General features: G+C 43.9%; 2 long non-coding RNA genes across 3 annotated transcripts in view; one reads left to right on the top strand and one right to left on the bottom strand.

Moving 5' to 3' along the window:
• The first annotated feature begins 315 nt into the window (after nucleotides 1-315).
• On the top strand, nucleotides 316-3918 carry LOC129620831 (uncharacterized). Its single transcript, XR_008698741.1, has 3 exons — nucleotides 316-381; nucleotides 2504-2576; nucleotides 3849-3918. It is a non-coding gene; the product is annotated as an uncharacterized LOC129620831 (long non-coding RNA).
• A 437-nt stretch (nucleotides 3919-4355) lies between these two features.
• Nucleotides 4356-20003, bottom strand: part of LOC129620830 (uncharacterized) — a 72285-nt gene continuing 56637 nt past the window's right edge. Inside the window, exons 5-6 of one of the 2 annotated variants that reach the window (XR_008698740.1) lie at nucleotides 6782-6938; nucleotides 4356-5322 (exon numbers count right to left, since the gene is read on the bottom strand). This is a non-coding gene — a long non-coding RNA (uncharacterized LOC129620830). The remainder of the gene's footprint in view (nucleotides 5323-6781; nucleotides 6939-20003) is intronic. The other variant, XR_008698738.1, reaches the window with a different exon arrangement.

Here is a 20003-nt window from a genome sequence, read left to right on the forward strand (position 1 = left end):
TGGCATGATCGTCATAGAATAAAGTGACTCATTTTCTTAAGGATGAGCAAAATGAAGGCTACTACATTAAAGTTAAAGTTAAAGTCACATGCTCAAGATAGACTTGAGAATGAGAATTCACGGAAGGTCAAAACCAGAGCTCACCCTCCGCTAGGACCAGAACTTCTGCTCTGAGCCAGCTGGAAGCAAGTGGCAGACCTTGACTCACTCCACATGGGCCAGCCTCCCAAGCGTGGAACAGTGGGGAGGAGAGAGGACAATGTGTCTAGAAAGGCAGATAGAAAACACCCAGGGAAGAAGGAGTGACCACCATCGACTCTACCCCACAGTGTCGGATTGTTTTCCAAGGTGGTTGAACCAATCTTACTTCCATTAGCATGGGTAAGAACACCTGTAGCTACATTGTCAGCCCTCGATACTGTAGACTTAGATTTTTTTTAATCTGGTAGATATAAAATAGCATAACATTGATGTTTTAATTTGCATTTCTCTGAATATTGATGAAATTGAATGACTTTTTATATGTCTATTGGCCATTTGATTTTCCTCTTTAATGAAATATCTGTTCACGTCTCTCGTCTATTTTCCAGTTGGATTTTTGTCCTTTTGTTATTGATTTGAGAGCATTCTTTATATATTCTAGACATCAATTCTTTGTTAATCATGTGTTTCTCTCTATTTGTGGCATCTATTTTCACTTTAGGGAAGTTTTTTATCACAGCTCTTAGTTTTAATACCATGGAGTTTAGTGTGTGCTTTTAGTGTGTTATTTAACAATGCCCTACTAATTCCAAGGGCATAAGGTGTTTTTTTTCTAATAATATACATTTAATTGTGAAAAATATTACAACATGGAGAAAAGCAAAGATAAGAAGAAAAATCACCTGTTATCCTATTACCAGGAGTAACCACTGGCATTTATTTTTACAGCTTCCAATCTCACATGATAGTTAACATGACACCCAAATAAGCTTCAAGAAGAAAAATATCCATGATCAACGTTGAATTCTTTTTAATACACCAAATATCTAATCCTATTCCATACTAATTTTTTTCCTTGGATTACTAGTTTTTTGTTTCTCTAATAGCAACCTCTGAAGTATGTCTCATGCTTTAAGCAGAAAGAAAAAATGTTTGAGTTCAGAGGGGAGACAAAGAAAGAAAGTCAAATGTTGAGGTACGGCCTCAAGGCATCAGTTAACAGAAAAGTCATCTTGAATGTACCGTATGGAAACCAGGCCAGACCTTCTGCCAGCTCCCACACAGTTCTCCAAAACTAAGCTTGACAGCATCTTGTTTACAGCAAAAGGAAATATTTCTCTTTGCTGTTGAATAAAATCTGTAAATATCATGGCTTTCTTGACTTGATCCTACAAATGCAATGTTATTTTCTTAGCTAATGAAATGAAAGGCAATCCTCAGTGAGACCATAGCTTACAAAGCAGATGTCTCAGTTATCTATTGCTAAGGTAACAAATTGCCGAAAAATAATGACAAAATAACAGCAACTGTATTATTGTCTCTCAGGGTTTCTATGGGTCAGGAATTCAGATCGGGATCAGATGAACCGTTAAGGCTCGGGATCTCTCACTGGTCGCAGTCAGATAAGTAGGCTGGAACCCAGGGGTGTGAGGCAGCTGGGAGCTGACCTGGGATCTCCTTCTCTCCCATGTGTTCCCAGGGCCACTGATGTGGTCCCTCTGTGTGGTGGCCTCTTTGTACGGGCTGAAGTTTGGGCTTTCTCATAGCATGCTGGTCTCAGGGCAATTGGACTGCTCTTACATGGTGACTTCAAGACTGAATGTTCTAGCAACTAAGGTGGAAGCTGCCTTGCTTTTATCAACCACTCTCAGAAGTTTTATAGTGTCATTTTCACCATTAAAGAGTTGCAGAAACCCACCCAGTTTAAATGGGAAGGGAATTTTTCCATAAAAAAAAAAAGAAGGCTTATATTTGCAGTCTACTTCTTTTGAAGAAAAGATTGAGAAACCAAAGATCTCTTTTCTTCTTGCACTCTCTCTGCCCCTTTGATGCCAAGATGATGTGATTCCTTTAAAAATGTTGTGGGCTTCCTGTGTACCAATTTATGATCCACTCCATTAGATAAAAGCCACAGATATCTTCTGGAAAAGTCTCTCCTTATTTTCCACCTCCTGTGAAGCAATTGTGGGATAATTTTCTTAGAAGTTCTACTGCCTATTATTTAACAAAGAGGGTTTGCAAAGCATGCCTGTGAAATTCTTCGGAGGACGTCTCTGTCTGAAAAGGTTTGTAAGCTGCAACCTTAGACTTGGGGGATCTTAACCAAGGGTTTTGATGCCATGAGGCCACATTTCCCTTACAGTATCCTGGATTTGGTCTTTTCCCTGAGGTCTTTTATTTCTTTGAGACTCTGCTGGATGGAAAGACTGTCAGGATCCCTCTATGTTTTCTCATAAATTCTACTCAAAAGTTGAACTGTTTGTTCTTTGATGTATCTCTCTCTTTTCACATTATGTTACAGGCAACTACAAGCCATGTAGCACCTTTGGCACTCTCCCCAGAAATCTCCCCAGCCACATCACCAGCTTTATTGGGTACGTCTCTATTTTCCACCTTACCACAGATAACAGGTTCCAGTGTTTCTACACTTTCCACCACTACACAGGAAAGTTTCCTTTCCTTTACTTCCTAATAATAGTCTCCCAACTTTCATTTAAGCCCTCACTGACAGCCTCAAGGCTTCTACTAAGAATCTCCTCAAAGCCCTTCCAGCTTCTACCAACCACCTTGTCTCAAAGCCAATATCAGGCAACGCCTCACTAGCAGCTACTACAGCATTCTGTTCCTCTCATCTCTTAAATCATCCAAACTAGTGGCTCAAAGCGATAGCAATCATGTCACTGTCTACCATGGATTCTGTGGGTCAGGAATTCAGAAAGGGCCCAGCTGGGCAGCTCTGGATCAGGGTGTTGAGTGCAATTATAGTCCAATGATGACTGCTTTGGGAAGCAGTGGGTTGGAGCAATTAAGGGTCAGCTGGATCTGCCCCTCTCCCTGCCTGTCTTTTCCACATCCCCAGTAGTTTCAGCTTCTCTCCATGTGGTCTCACTCCATGGATGCGTTTAGACCTCCTCTCAGCATGGTGAACTCACAACAGCTGAACTACTTACATGGTGGCTGAAAGCTTCAGAAGCAAACGTTCCGGTAGCAAGGTGGACTTTTTATGGCTCATATCAGAAATCATAGAGCTTTGCTTTCACCATATTCTACAGATTGAAATAGTCACAAAAGCCCATCACAGAAGCCATTTTAGGGGAAAGGGCACATCAAGGAAGGGATGTCAGAGAATTTGTGAGCACATTTTAAAACTGTCCCAACAGATTCCAAGCATTTCTTGTGTGCCTACTATGGATCAGCTATTATGCATACATAGATGGATCTGATAAGAGGCATCCATGATGAGCTTACTATCTAGTTAGGGTGAGGGTGGAAGACCAAGAGATAAGAGAACATCGCACTCTAGTGGGGTAGGTATTTTAAGAGTGCTGGCAAAAAGCTGAGGGAAAACATAGAGGGAGAAAGTAAGGCCACACTACAGTTTGGGAAGGAACCATGGAGAAATCAGCATTTGAGCCACACCCTGAAGGGCAGCAGGAGTTCTCCAGCCGTGTGGGGACCGATGGGCATGCACGGGGGCATGAAGCACCTTAGTGCAGTCTTTTCATTCCAGCTGAGTGATGGTGACATTCTAAGTGCCATTGTGTTGGTGACATTTGTCAAAAATGTCACACGCTGCTGACATTCTAAAATAGGCAGCTCAGGAGAGATCGCAGTGAGTTCAGTTCTGAACATGTTGACATTTTTAGGTGCTGCCAAGACATGTGGAAGTTGAGGAGTTCAAGCGGGACCCCTGAATCCCCTAACAAACAACATGCTGACATGCTGGTAGGCTTCCACTGCATTCTATTTTTCAACAGGGTGTTCATTGCTCCTGCAAGAGAATCAGTGGCTGCAGGTGGTGGCTCTCCTACCTCCTGGGCTGCTTCTCCCAGCTGCTCTAGCCATTAGAGTTCAAGATATGAAGGAATTCTCTAGAAATAGGTCATTAGGTATGGCTTACAAGCTCACGTGAGGCACTCAGCCCAACCCAAAAGACACAGATTCTACCCTGGAGTGGCTGTAATTACCAGTCCTAAGAAAACATTTGTTCTATCCTGTACACTTGGGCATCTAATTTGTGGCCTTGTGATGACTTGGCCTCTACCTGGTCAGGGGCCAAAGGAGCCTCTGAGATCACCTCCCCAGGAGTTTGCCAACTGGTGGCAGGCAGACTGAAAATGGCTTGCAGAAAGTGTTTATTTGAAAATGGGATAAGTTGAAAACATTTAAAAATCAGGAAATTTTATTTAAAGTGTCTGAATGTCAGCCTCTTTCCAAAAATCAGAAGATTTTAATTTTGCCAACAGGCATAAATTCCCACATGGCAATAGTCAGCTGGGGCCAAGCCGGGCTGCGCCTCCAGTTTGTCAAGTATTGGGAAGAATGTGGGGGAAACATTCTCATCCCCAACTGCTAAATTGGTACAATTTGAAGGGCAATTTATAAGTTTCTACCAACATTTAAAATTCACATGACATTGTTCTGGCAATTGTCATTTTGAAAATGAAAGCAACAGAAATATTCAAATATGAGCATAAAGTTGAGGTTATGTGGTGTTATTATTAATTTACTTATTTTTAAGTGTCTATTTGTCTGTTGGCTTATTTATTTGGCTGTGCGTGGTGTTAGTTTCAGCTCATGGGATCTTCATTGCCCCATGCAGGATCTTCCATCATGATGCCTGGACTCTCTAACTGCACACAGGCTCTGGAGCACATGCGCTCAGTAGCTGCACCATGCAGGCTTTCTCCACAACGAGTGGGATCTTAGTTCCCTGACCAGGGACCAAACGCACATCCTCTTCATTGAAAGGCAGATTCTTAATCACTGGACCACCAGGGAAGTCCTGGTAGTAATATTTATAACTAAAAAAATGAAAGCAGCCTGCATTTCTATCTATAAAGAACTGGCTAAACAGATAAATATATGTATGTCAAAAGACGCTTACTTCTTGGAACAAAAGCTATGACAAACCTAGACAGTATATTAAAAAGTAACGACATCACTTTGTCGACAAAGGTCCATATAGTCAAAGCTATGGTTTTTCCAGTAGTCATGTAGGGGTGTGAGAGCTGGACCATAAAGAAGGCTGATCACAGAAGAATTGATGCTTTCAAATTGTGGAGCTGGAGAAGACTCTTGAGATTCCTTTGGACAGCAAGGAGATCAAACCAGTCAATCCTAAAGGAAATCAACCCAGAATATTCATTGGAAGGACTGATGCTGAAGCTCCAATACTTTGGCCACCTAATGTGAAGAGCAGACTTATTGGAAAAGACTCTGATGCTGGGAAAGATTGAGGGCAGGAGAAGAAGGGGACGACAGAGGATGAGATGGTTGGATGGCGTCACCGACTCAAGGAACATGAGTTTGAGCAAATCCCGGAGATAGTGAAGGACAGGAAAGCCTGGAGTGCTGCAGTCCATGGGGTCACAAAGAGTCAGATACAATTTTTCAATTGAACAACAATGTATGTCAATGCAATTAAATATTATGTAGGTATTGACAGGAATGATGTGGTTCTGTATTAACTGACCATGGAAAATGCTTTAAATATATTAAATTTTTAAAAAAGAAAATCACAGGATGATACGTACAGTATTACCTCATTTAGGTTAAAACCAAAACTGTACTAGAAGATGGTCCAACTACTGACGAAAAGTGGAGGGCTTTGGGCTTAGACAACTTGGTGGCTACTGAGCTCTCCAAAATACCACTGGAAATTTGTTAAGGCAAAGCTAAAATTACTAGCACTTGTGATCAGAATCTTAGTCATATTTCAGAGAGGGAAATTAGCAGTAGAATAATCACCAGACCACAGGGTCTGGGCTTAAATGGTCTAATGTTTTTATCCAAGACAGGGATATTATTTGAGTTGGACAGAGTTGATGATTCCATAATTTAGGACTGGTGGCCACAGCAAGGTCAGGGCAATAAAGGGAGGTTGACAAGGAAGCTCTTAGTGAGCAACTCAGGACTGTCTCCAATAACTGAAAGGAACTTCCTGAAACAAATAATGAAGTTATTCAAGGATGTACAGTCTCATCTTCATCAGGAAGAAGTTTTCTGGACCAACCCACCCATCTTGCTGACACAAGTGCATCATGGTATCTTCCTTATGACTAAATTACAATGATGCAGATCGTCTGGATTCTCTATGGAAACCCCAGCTCTGTCATTTTCTAGCTGTAGGAATTTGGGCAATTTCTTTGAAGTTTTAGTTTCTGTATCTGTGAATGAAGATTACTGGTGGCAGGGTTATGGTTAGGATTAAATATGATTCCTGTGCCTAGAGTATAGAAATACTGTTGGCAGCATTGATTACACCTGGATATACAGGCATAGGAAAAGGATAAACGAGCACTTCTCAGCCTTGGCACTATAGACATGTTCAGGCCAAGTAAGCCTTTGCTGTAGGAGCTTGTCCTGTGTATTGCACTGTTTTCAGCAGCATCCCTGACCTGTGACCACCAGACGCCAGAAACACCAGCTCCTCCAAGTTGTGACAAACAAAAGTGTCCCAAACATTGCAAAGTGTCCTCACTTAAGAACCATTGACCCAGAGGCAACCATTGTGTGGGCTCCACTAGACAAGAGTGGGAATTAATAAAAATGTAGGAGAAAATGGTGCATAGCTCACATTGTAAGCTACCTGTTGGCAGACTCATCTTTGCCTCTTCTGTAAGCACCAGTGATCTGCAGACCGCGAGAGTCAGAGAAATACTTCTTGTGATGGAACATCAGCAGATGCTTCCAGGCAGGGTAAAATATTGTGGCTACTGACCCAGGTAAGGGTCCTGGAAAAGAGAAAATTGAAACCTATTCATTTTAGAGATAAGCTTATTAGACATTAAAATTTGAAGATGCTGAACGTTCTGCCCTTAGGCTCCAGGATGGGTTCCAGAAAATTCAGAATGATTGCAAATGATTAGGAAAGGCTATGGGCCAAGGGAACCTGAGTCTTCAACAGAAATTATTTTGAAGAGCCTCCACTTGGCAGCTTTGGCCATCCGTCCTCACCCATTTGGAGTGGTTGGCTTTCCCCAGGGCCCAGGACAGCCATCGAGAGGCCTGTTTCCAAATGTCCCACTGACCCGGCTCCTACACTCAGGGCTTCCAGCAAAGTGAGACATGCTCAGGCTCCCACTGTTGTATTTTGGTGCCTTGCAGGTAATTCAACCTGAACAGTTTTTCCTGAACTATGGAGAGAAGGAAAAAGGGCTGGGGTAACTCTCCCCACCTTTTTTTTTTTTTTTTCTGTTTGGCCAAACCACACGGCTTATGGGATCCTAGCTACCCAAGTAGGGATCAAAGCCAGGTGCCCTGTACTGAAAGCATTGAGGCCTAAGCCCTGGACCACCGGGGAATTCCCTTGCTCTCATTTTTAAAAGCGGTTTGCAGTATGAGAGTTGTGCCAGAAACCAACAGCCACACACTGCAGCCAGAAGTGTCTTCCCAAAGCACAGTCTGGCCTGAAAAGTGGATCAGCATAATTCCTTGTCCCCATGCAAACAGTTCTGGGACTGGGCATACTTTCTTGATGCCATGTAAAACAATACTGAGGATAAGAAAATAAAAATAACTTAGCTACTTGCTTCAAGAAATACCTTTTCCTAGGCTTAAACAGATATTTGTACTCCTGTGTTCTTAGCAGTATTATTCACCATAGCCAAGACAAAGAAACAGCCCAAATATTCATCAGTGGATGAATGGATAGGCAAAAAGTGATATATCCTTACAATGGAACATTACTCAGCCTTAACAAGGAAGGAAATTCTGACATGCTATAGCATGGATGAAACTAGAAGACATTATGCTAAGGGAAATTAGCCAGTCACAAAAGAACAACTATTACATGGGTGTACTATGGCTGATTCTCACTGATGTTTGAGAGAAAACAACAAAATTCTGTAAAGCAATTATCCTTCAATTAAAAAGTAAATAAAGTGGTTTAAAAAAAAAAAGAACAATTACTGTGTGATCCACTTACATGAACTACCTAGAATTATCAAATTCATACAGAGAGAAAGTAAAATGCGAAGTACCAGGGGCTGGAGGGAGGGTGAGATGGGGAATTATTGTTTAATGGGAATGGAGTTTTAAACTGGAAAAATGAAAACATTCTGTGGATGGACGGTGGTGATAGTTGTATAGCACTGTAAATACACTTAATGCCACTGACCCAGACATTTAAAATGGTTATAATGATAAATGTTATGTGTATTTTATTACAATAAAAATGCTTTTGTAAGCTAAGATGAGGAACTAACTATAATGGTTTACCTATCAAGGCTAGTAATTCACTCATCAAGACTCACCTCATGACCCCTGCCATCCTCTCCACTGCCACCCAATCCAAAGCTATTGGGTCATAACCTCTGCTCAGTCCAGTTTCCTGCTTTGTAAAATCCACTTTCAAATCACTCAGACTGGATCCTAAAACTATAAATATCTTACCTTTGTCTCTTTATTTTGAGATACAACCAAGACTCTGTCACAGTGCCATTCCCCCTTATTACAGTAGGTTTGATCATCTTAGCTTTGCTTTATCAACAGGTTTTTTTCTGGTGGTTTTTTTTTGAAAGTTAACAACAGACAGATCATGGATTTCCCTTATTAAAATTCTTCTGAGGTCACTCATTGCCAATATTTGAGTTTGCAAATGGGCAGCTGGCATGGCCTCCAGTTATATTGTATTTGGCTTGCAAAGTGTATTGAAAAAAATTTGAATTTTCTGCCAAATGTTAAATATTGGGAGTTTTCCCGAAGAATATGAATTTTTTTCCCTTCTGTGGGAAATTCAGGACCAAATCCATTTGCTAGTCTGGTTTCAGACATTTAGGTCAGTTCATCGAGGGCATTCTCTTGAGCAAAGATAAAACGTTTAATCTGTCTTGACTCTTGGTGTGCGCTCAACAGTGTCAGGCACAGGGTATTTTCTAGTCTAACACGATGTCATTCAGAGGCACTTGCTCTAACCGAATGACAAAGGCCTTGCAAGCCAGGGCACTGGCGGGGAGGGGGGTGCCATTGCTTTGGAGCCAGAGAGCAGGCCCGAGTCTGACCTCTGCCGTTTACCTCCAATGCGGCATGAGGCAAGTGCTGCATCTTCTAGGAACCTCAGTCCTTCATTTGTAAAAAGGGGTAGCGTGTGCCTCTAGGGGGAGTTTAGTGAGTTATGAAGTGTCCTGAGATGCAGTGAACACACACAGGTAAAAGTTTTCACGACTACAGTTACTCATGACTTGTGCTGTGCTGTGCTTAGTCGCTCAGTCGCATCTGACTCTCTCCGACCCCGTGGACTGTAGCCCACCAGGCTCCTCTGTCCATGGGATTCTCCAGGCAAGAATACTGGAGTGGGTTGCCATGCCCTCCTCCAGGGGATCTTCCCAACCCACGGATAAAACCCAGGTCTCGTGCATTGTCAGAGGATTCTTTACCATCTGAGCCACCAGGGAAGCCATGAATACTGGACTGGGTGGCCTATCCCATCTCCAGGGGATCTTCCTAAACCAGGAATCAAACCAGGGTCTCCTGCATTGCAGGCAGATTCTTTACCAGGGATTCCTTGGTGGCTCAGACAGTAAAGCATCTACCTGCAATGCAGGAGATCCAGGTTCGATCCCTGGGTTGGGAAGATCCCCTGGAGAAGGAAATGGCAACCCACTCTTGCCTAGAAAATTCCATGGATGGAGGAGCCTGGTGGGTTACAGTCCATGGGGTCTCAAAGAATCAGACACAACTGAATGACTTCACTTTTCTTTCACTTTCTTTACTAACTGAACTACCAGAGAAGCCCACTCATGACTTATGTTGAGGCTTTTATTTCTATGAAATCTTTCTCATTTTCCATCCATTTATGGCAGAAGCCAGTTTCAGTCCCACATTGAAATTACAAAATGTGTGTCTCTAAGCTTTGAAGACAATGACCGTTACCATGGAAGTATTTCTAATGAGAGGGAAAAAAAGAGGGGAGCAAATTTCGAAGCTTAGGAGAAATCTGTATCTTGAGCATCTTTAAACTACTTCCAAAGCCCGTGAAATTAATTGTTCCATGATTCTATATGGAGAACATTTTTGGATACACTTCTCTTTTAAATGCATCTGATGGAAAACATAAGGGCACTAAAAAGTACACAGGCAATGGGAAGGGTGTCTGGAGAGGGAAAAACATTGCTTTATAACTCTGTTTTCAAAATATTCTTCTGTTCAGTCCAGTCACTCAGTCGTGTCTCTTTGCAACTCCATGAACTGCATTATGCCAGGCTTCCCTGTTCATCACCAACTCCCAGAGTTTACTCAAACTCATGTCTATAGAGTCTATGATGCCATCCAACCATCTCATCCTCTGTCGTCCCCTTCTCCTCCTGCCTTCAATCTTTCCCAGCATCAGGGTCTTTTCAAATGAGTCAGTTCTCCGCATCAGGTGGCCAGAGTATTGGAGTTCTTACTATGAATTTTTACTATGAATATTTTTAACAGAGAGAAAAATTTAAGGGAGATAGTATAACCTAGGTGGCTCAGTGGTCAAGAATCGGCCTGCCAGTGCAGGAGACACAGAAGACACGGGTTCAATCCCTGTGTCGGGAAGATCCCCTGGAGGAGGGCATGGCAACCCATTCCAGTATTCTTGTCTGGAGAACCTCATAGACGGAGGAGCCTGGCAGGCCACAGTCCATAGGATTGTGAAGAGTTGGACACAACTGAGCGACTGAGCACACGAGCGCACACACACACATATTATAATGTATATGCTGGCCTTAAGCATCTCACCATTTAATCATTTGTTTCAGATCTTTCTACTATTTATGTAAAGAAAGAAAAACTTGTGGATACAATTAAATCATCTTGTATATCCCTTCTTGACTTCAAGTCTTCTGTCCTTCCCCAGGAAGAACTACAATCCGGAAACTGTTGGGAATCATTCCAGGAACGATGCTGTAATTTTACTATATACAGCATGCGGCTATAAACAGTACACTATATTTTTGTCATGTTTTTAAACTTCAAATAAATAATATCATGCTTATATCATCTCATACTGCTTGCTTTTTATGTTTTATGTAGCCCTGCTTGAATCATTTTTGAAGTGCTATACTTCAAAAGCTCATTACTTTTGATGTATAGCACTACAGTAACATCCTTGGGGAAAAAATAGGATTACACATTTTCTCTTTCCAAGGTGTCCCTCTCCCTACAGGACAAAGTCCAAGTTCAGTCTGGTGCTCAAGAATCTCCATGATCCAGCTTGTTTCCTCTCCCGACCAACCAGCTGCAAGCTATTTCCCAAGCATATCACAAACCAAGAATCTTTTCACCCCAGTTTACTCCTATTTATCCCTCAAAATCCACTTTGCTGGGGAGCCATTCCCTTTAGACTAAGTGAGGCAGCATTTCATTGGCTTCTCGGGACTTTTCACTGATCTTGATTACGATAGCATTGCCATCTCTCTGTTCATTCCTCCCACACACACAGCTCAGAGTTTCTTAACTGTGGTTTATTAAACTATGTATCAGCTATGTATCACTGACATTGAACATAGTCTTGGATACATTAGAGCAGGTGCCCAAAAAAACCATGGTTGAATTGAAGCAAATTACTGTGCATACCATTTGGGGAGATAGAGTGGATTCTACCAGCATCAAGGGAAAATGACTCCTCTTTAACGAGCTCACAGTGAGCATTTCCTGACTTTCTTCTTCCTTGGTGGCACAAATTACCCCTTGGTCTGAGTCTCTTTCCTGCCCTACTTCCAAACAACTCCAAGGAGGTTCCCCTATCTTGTGAGCCAGATACTGTATGTGACCAAGAGCCTGATCTCAGCTCAGTGTTAAAGACAAGTCCCACCCAAATTAGAGGAAGAAGAATTTTCTAAAAGGATAAGTTCCTTGGATCTTAGATACTCAAACTTGGTTCTACGTTGCGGGGTACCTGGAGAACTTTAAAAGACTCTGATGCCTGGTTCTCACTCCCAGAGATCCTGATGTTGCTGGATGAACCTTGGGCCCTGGGGTCTTTTCCAAACTCCCCAGGTGCTTCTTACAAGCAGTGGAGTTTACAGAGCTTTCCAACCCCTATGCCAGAGTGAAACTAAGCAGGTTGCAGACATGCCAAGATATTCATCCTTCCATCCCCAGTGAGGCTGGGTGTAGCTGGAGGAGCTGGAGGATCGCCCCCTTCCTTCCCCTGCTCCAGTTCCCAACCGAAGGAAGTCTGTTCTGATTAACTCACTGCAGTGAACAAATACAGCAATTGCTCCATTGCTGCATTTGGAAAGAATCGGGATGCCTTGCTCTACAAAACAGGACAAGACAAAGCAGCCTAGAGTTTTGTAAGCAGCATGAGGCTCGGTCTCAGTTGCAGCCTCTTGCTGGCCACGTTCCCCGGTCAGTGGAACATACCCATCCCCCAGAGACTGGACTCTGATTTCTCGTCATCATCGTGTCACTGAATCAGTCTCACCACAGCCCTAAGAGGTCAACCTGGTGACTCCATCTTATACATGAGGAGGCTAGTGCCATACAGAAGGGCTCAGCAAAGATCTGATACATGGCAGGGACCAAGATCCTCATTAAATCTAGAATTGTCTTCTCTGTACTTCCAGGAGGAAAGCAAAGGTAAAAAGCGCCGAGGTGACTGAGGGCAGGGGATGCAGAAAGGCCTGGGTGACACTCGTGAAATGAGAGATTTCAGGGCTGGAGATCCTCTGAAGCACAAGTGTTCACATCACCAGTTCAAATCATGGGTTTGACTCCCAGCAGCTCCCAGAAAAAGTGATGGTACCTTTGTGTGCCTGTTGCCTCGCTTGTAAAGAGGGGAGAGTCGCATGAGATAATAAAGGTAGAGGGTAGAGAGCACAGGGTGTCAGGCTGAGATCTTACTTCCAGACTTGTCACTTCCCAGCTATGGGATCTTTGATGAGAAAATGTAATCTGTCTGAACCTCAGTTTCCTCATTTGGAAAATGGGTATAAGAACACCCACTTTTCAGGGACACAGGAGGTTGGATGTGTCCCTCCTGTAAAGTGTTGAACATGATTTCTAGGATACAGTGGTCATTATTATAATGAGTACTCAGTGGAAGGACTGATGCTGAAGCTGAAGCTCCAATACTCTGACCACCTGATGCAGAGAGTCAACTCATGGAAAAAGACCCTGATGCTGGGAAAGATTGAAGGTGGGAGGAGAAGGGGATGACAGAGGATGAGATGGTTGGATGGCATCACTGACTCAATGGGCATGAGTTTGAGCAAGCTCCAGGAGATGGTGAAGGACAGGGAGGACTGGCGTGCTGTAGTCCATGGGGTCACAAAGAGTGGGACGCAACTTGGCAACTGAACAACAATGATGATGATCATGGACCCAAGTACAGCAAATCAGTTCTTCCTGTTTGCCAATATTGTCCCTCCTTAGTAGCTCTCCAAGTCCTACACAGGAGACCCGTGAGCCAAGGTAGGCCCCTGCAGGTATCATTGTGGGGAAAATCCTGGGTTGTAGTAAGGTCAAAGCCTTGAGCAAGACCCTCCCAGTGCTGAGCCTCAGTCTTCCCATCTGTAAAATGACCAGATTGGACCCATGGGTCAGGGCTGTTCTGGTTGAATGATTCAGTAGTCAGAGGCACCACCATGGTCTGGGTTGGACAAACTGGATCCCCACACCCAGGATGGGTTCCATGGTCATCATCATAACACCCACTGTATGAAACACTCCACAGAAATAGCTTCTGCAGCTTGAACTTGCTTCTTCAAGGTGGGTGCTACTATCCCCACGTGGCATTTCATAGAGATGAAATTTTCTTGCCAAAGAGTACATGCCTAGGCAGGGCAACTCTGGAAATGAAACCCGAGTCTGTTGAGGGTAATGCTTGATCTCACCACAATGTCTCAGCCCCGTTCAGCCTTGTATCTGCTCTCTGATGACAGAGAGGCATTATGTAACTTTTCCCCCTCACCTACTGCTCTCTTCATGATCCCTCCTATCTAGCTGCCCAGAAGACTTTCTGGAAGAAGGCAGATGATGAAGCTGTCTATTCATCTTTCTTCCCACCCTTTTTCCCTCCATCATTCTCAGTTTTGCAGACCTGAAATTCCCCATCAAATCGATAGATACACACACCCGAACTGTAACCCCTGCCTCATCCCTCCCCTTAATCCAAATTGAGTTGCTGGAGAATAACAAGAAAAGAACAAGGGCAGGACAAGCTGGAATTACTTTGGAAATACGGTTTTGATGTTTGAATTTGAAAAGTTTCAGTAAGCCTGAATGTCCAACCTCCTCTCCCACTGCCCTCCGCTCCCCTCCACTTGCAGGTCTGATGTGAACTTTATTATACTCGTTTCACACCCAGGACCTCTCTACGTTGTCTTCTCCAAGTTTAGAAGTCTCCCACCCATCCCACCTCTCTTAGTTACCACATTCATCAGAACAGTCGGGTCCCTTAGGTAACATGAGACCTTCTCTCACAACCTGTGTCCTAGGCTGCAGTGGTCTGTTTATTTGTGTGGTTATTGGTTTAAAGTCCATCTTTGCCCGGTAAGACGTAAGCTCACTGAGAGTGAATTCTGGATCTGTCTGCTCATTGCTGTATCCCCAGTGCTGAGCAGCTCTTGGTACATACTGCTGCTGCTGCTGCTGCTGCTGCTAAGTCACGTCAGTCGTGTCCGACTCTGTGTGACCCCAGAGACGGCAGCCCACCAGGCTCCTCGGTCCCTGGGATTCTCCAGGCAAGAACACTGGAGTGGGTTGCCATTTCCTTCTCCAATGCATGAAAGTGAAAAGTGAAAGTGAAGTCGCTCAGTCGTGTGCGACTCTTCGCGACCCCATGGACTGCAGCCTACCAGGCTCCTCCATCCACGGGATTTTCCAGGCAAGAGTACTGGAGTGGGGTGCCATTGCCCTCTCCGTGGTACATACTATGTATTCATAAATATTTAAAGGATGTATGGAAGGTTGGATGTGTGGATGGGTGTGTAGATGGATGGATGGATAAGTGGATAGATTTACTCAGGGGACGGGAATGCCAGGTTTGTTTAAATTATAAGCCCCTGGTTGCAAAAGAGGAAGTTTTAGAAGGCGAAGTCTCTTTTGCCTTCAAACTTCAAAGCTGTCAAAAAGTGAACTTGGCTGTGATCTCTGATTGTGGAGACTCTGGCTCTTGAGTCAGCCTGCTCTGGGATCTTTGTCTTCACAACTCTGCCACCTAGTGGCCTTGGCCACTAGTATCCCTAAAGGGAAGAGATGTTTCAGCAACAGTGTTTACCTAACAAGGGCATCCAGCTTTGAGAGAGCCCTTCCTGCTGCTGGAACCTCCCCCAGCTAGTCTGCACCAGGGATTCCCCTTTTCTCAAAAAGATTTTTTTGATGTGGACCATTTTCAAAGTCTTTATTGAATTTGTTACAATATTGCCTCCATTATTTCTGTTTTGGCTTTTTTGGCCACAAGGCATGTGGACTCTTAACTCCCTGATCAGGAATTGAACTCATAGCCCCTGCGTTGGAAGGCAAAGTCTTGACCCCCTGGTCTACCAGGGAAGTCCCTACACCAGGCATTCTTAATCCTCACAGTTATCACATCTTTCTGGCTTATGAGAAAAGAGAGGGATGAGGCAGGGAGATATGATGGAGGAGTTGGGGGACCATACAGGATTAAGTCAGAGGCCAAGGTTTGGATTCCAACACCACCACTTCTTATTGCTACAACCTTGAGCAGGTCACTTAATTTCTCTGAGACTCATTGTGCTCATCTATAAAATGAGGACTAATAGCGTCAGATATAATGGGTATTGTTATGTCCATTTTACAGCTGAAATGACTCAACGAAGGAAGTCACTGCCATGCCTGGAGATGGACCAGTAGAAAGCTCCAGAGCCAGTATTCAGGCCCTGACCTCCCCAACACTTGAACCCTGCTATGCTGGATGAATGAGCACATCACACAAACGAATGGCTCTTGCATCATTTGAGAGACAACACACACTTCCTCATCTGCCTGAATATCAGCCGCAGTCCCAGGACTGATTGCTGAAGCCCCTCATTCTTCCACCTCCAAGGCAAACCGGGTGGTGCTTCTCCTTTAATTGGTATCTGTTTGGCAAAAGGGTTTCCCAGGTGGTGCAGTGGTAAAGAATCCTCCTGCAATGCAGGAGACACAAGAGACTCAGGTTTGATCTCTGGGTCAGGAAGATCCCCTGGAGTAAGAAGTGACAACCCACTCCAGTATTCTTGCCTGGAAAATTCCCATGGGGGTTGCAAAGAGTCAGACACGACTGATCACACACACAGACATACACACAGCAAAAGGTAAACATATTGCTGAATACTTTGAGATCTCCGAATGAAAGGACCATTTGAAATACTGTATTTTTTAAGAATTCAAGCCTCGATGTTGCTATTTTCTCTTTTTGTCTTTTTAACTTGCTTGCCAAGCAAAGCTAAAGCAAGCAACCCTGTCTTCTGATTTCTCATTTGTGAGACCCAAATATTTCAGATCCAATTTATCTTACCTCCATTTCTACATTCTGTTTTCTGCTGTTTCTTGCATTGGCTCGGTTTGCTTATTTGAAGTCATTCATGTTACATCTTGAATCGTTTTAATCAGTAATGAAATGTGGGGGATGTACTGTTTTCCTGCCCAGGTGCCCTTTGCTGTAAACCCATTAGAATGCAAAGTAGAAGCAATAGGCAATTAATATTATCTGCTCTCTACACACGAGTAAACTTCTGCCTCCAGTGGTTCCTGGGCTTGTTCACTCACCTGTGCATTCATTTCTTTCTTTCATTCATTCATCAAATATTTATTAGGATTTACTATGTACTTGGCTGTACATAGGCTGTACTCAGCTGTACTTGTTAGAAAAGAACTCGTTAGAAAAGACCCTGATGCTGGGAAAGGTTGAAGGCAGGAGTAGAAGGGGGTGACAGAGGAGGAGATGGTTGGATGGCATCACCGACTCAATGGACATGAGCTTGAGCAAGCTCCAGGAGATGGTGAAGGACAGGGAAGCCTGGCGTGCTGCAGTCCGTGCAGTTGCAAAGAGCTGGACATGACTGAGTGACTGAACAACAGCAGTGTACTCAGCTGTGTACCAGACTCTGGGGACCTAGAGATGAATAAGACTGAGAAGCAGTATAGAATAGTATGAGTTTAGAATGAGACAAATACAGATTTTTCATCTTAGCTCTACCGTTTTCCAGCTGTGTGACCTTAGTAAGTTGCTAAACCCCTCAGAGACTCAATTTCCACATTTACAGAGTAGAAATTGATTGCTGATACGGTTAGATATAATCTGTGCCTGGTGCTGAACGAATAGCGGGTATAATGCATAACTTTAGCTGTGCCATTTCAGCTCAGTCTACGTCTTCAAAAAGGGGCTATCTGTTGAGATCACAGACATGCACTTAAAAGCATTTTGACAGGGTCTGTGCAAAGTACTATGAGGACGTGGACTAGGGGGTAGCTAACTCCACTGCAGGGCTGGGGAAGGATTCAGACAGGAGGCGGTGTCATATGTAAAGTAAACTAGCCAGGAAGGAAAGGGGAAATAGCATTGAAAGAAGATGGCAGAACATGTCCTAAGGCCAAGTCATGAAAAGCACAGCATTTCAGAAACAGAAAGGATATCCATTACTACGGCATAGTATGTGCATGGGAGGAATGGCAGGAGGTGAGACTGGATGAGGGGCCGTGTCTGTCATAAAGGCTGCGTTGTAGACCAAGGGGAGGAAAGTACTTGGGGCTCTCTTTACCCCATCCCCCAGACTCTAATGGGAACTCTAATGGGAATTATTTACTGGTTAAAGGAGAAAGCAAGCCTTGGCATAATTAAGTTGCAGCGTGTCTGACTCTTTGCAACCCTATGGACTACAGCCCACCAGGCTCCTCTGTCCATGAGGATTCTCCAGGCAAGAATATTGGAGTGGGCTGCCATGCCCTTCTCCAGATCTTCCCAGGGATTGAACCCGCATCTCTTACTTCTCCTGCATTGGCAGATGGTTCTTTACCACTAGCACCACCTGCTACTGCTACTGCTAAGTCGCTTCAGTCGTGTCCAACTCTGTGCGACCCCATAGACGGAAGCCCACCAGGCTCCCCTGTCCCTGGGATTCTCCAGGCAAGAACACTGGAGTGGGTTGCCATTTCCTTCTCCAATGCATGAAAGTGAAAAGTGAAAGTGAAGTTGCTCAGTCGTGTCCGACCCTCAGCGACCCCATGGACTGCAGCCTACCAGGCTCCTCCGTCTATGGGATTTTCCAGGCAAGAGTACTGGAGTGGGGTGCCATGGAAAGCCCCAATTAAGTTGGAAGGTTGCTCCAATTCAAATCAAGAAATATGTATTGGGATTTCCCTGGTGGTCTAGTGGGTAAGACTCCATGCTCTCAATGCCGGGGACTTGGATCTGATCCCTGGTCGGGAAACTAAGATCGCGCATGCCATGTGGTATGGCCAAAGAAAAGGAAATAATAGTAATCAAGTTTCCCATCTGAGTCTCAAATAGCCTTCCTCCTAGACGTGCCTTTATCGTTGTTCAGTTACCCAATTGTGTCTGACTCTTTGCAACCCCATGGACTGCAGCATGTAGGCAGGTAAGTGTCTTTAACCCATAGACTTTTTATATATGTTCTAATTCTGAAGGAGATCAGCCCTGGGATTTCTTTGGAAGGAATGATGCTAAAGCTGAAACTCCAGTACTTTGGCTACCTCATGCGAAGAGTTGACTCATTGGAAAAGACTCTGATGCTGGGAGGGATTGGGGGCAGGAGGAGAAGGGGACGACAGAGGATGAGATGGCTGGATGGCATCACTGACTCGATGGACATGAGTCTGAGTGAACTCCGGGAGTTGGTGATGGACAGGGAGGTCTGGCGTGCTGCGATTCATGGGGTCGCAAAGAGTCGGACACGACTGAGCGACTGAACTGAACTGAACTGAACTGATGTAATCTCATAGTTTTATACTTGTCATCCACTTTATCAGATCTTAGCATTATGTCATGTTTGCTTCAGTTTTTTTATCCTTGGGGAATACCTTCCAACACCCCCAGTGGATGCCTGAAATCACATACAGCACCAAATATATACATGAATTCCTATGTGAGAGTTTCATCTATGAATTAGGCACCATAAGAGATTAACAGCAATAACAATAATAAAATAGAACAATTATAGCAGTAAACAGTAATAAAAGTTACATAAATGTGTAAAAGGGCCCTCCCCCTCTCTCAAAATAGGTTCTGGTACAAATGTAATGCCTTTTCCTCTTCACTAACCCATCACCCACTGTTCAGGATGCGGCAGTACAACTAGCAACTAGCATGATTTTTCTCCTTCTTCACAATTTCACAGTTGGAAGATTCATTCTTACCACATAGCTTAGCAACCTCAGCCTACGATTTATTTTTTTCTTTCCTTATTGAGTCAAGAATGTTCACCTCTTCACTTTAAGGAAGTTCTTATGGCTTCTCTTTGGATCTCCCAATTACCAGCATCACTACTTTCGCAGGTTGCATTATTAAGTAAAATGAGGGCTACTTGAACACATGCCATATGATACCCCAACAAGCCATCTGATAACCCAGGCAGCTACTGAGTAACTATTGGGTGTGATGCCCTGGACAAAGGACAAAGGGGTGAGCTGTTCTCAGCGGGATGGAGGGGGACAGTGTGAGATTCCATTATACTACTCAGAACAGTGTGCAATTTAAAACTTTTGAACTCCTTATTTCCAGAATTTTCCATGTAGCGTTTTCAGACTGCAGTTGACAACAGGTAGTTGAAACCGCAGAAGGGAAACCACAGGTAAGGGGGATGGGCTACTGTAGATTGGCTTATGACTTCCCGTGAACCACAGCCTGATCCTAGACTTCC

Source organism: Bubalus kerabau, chromosome 10, assembly GCF_029407905.1.
Source record: "Bubalus kerabau isolate K-KA32 ecotype Philippines breed swamp buffalo chromosome 10, PCC_UOA_SB_1v2, whole genome shotgun sequence".
Classification (NCBI taxonomy): Eukaryota; Metazoa; Chordata; class Mammalia; order Artiodactyla; family Bovidae; genus Bubalus; species Bubalus kerabau.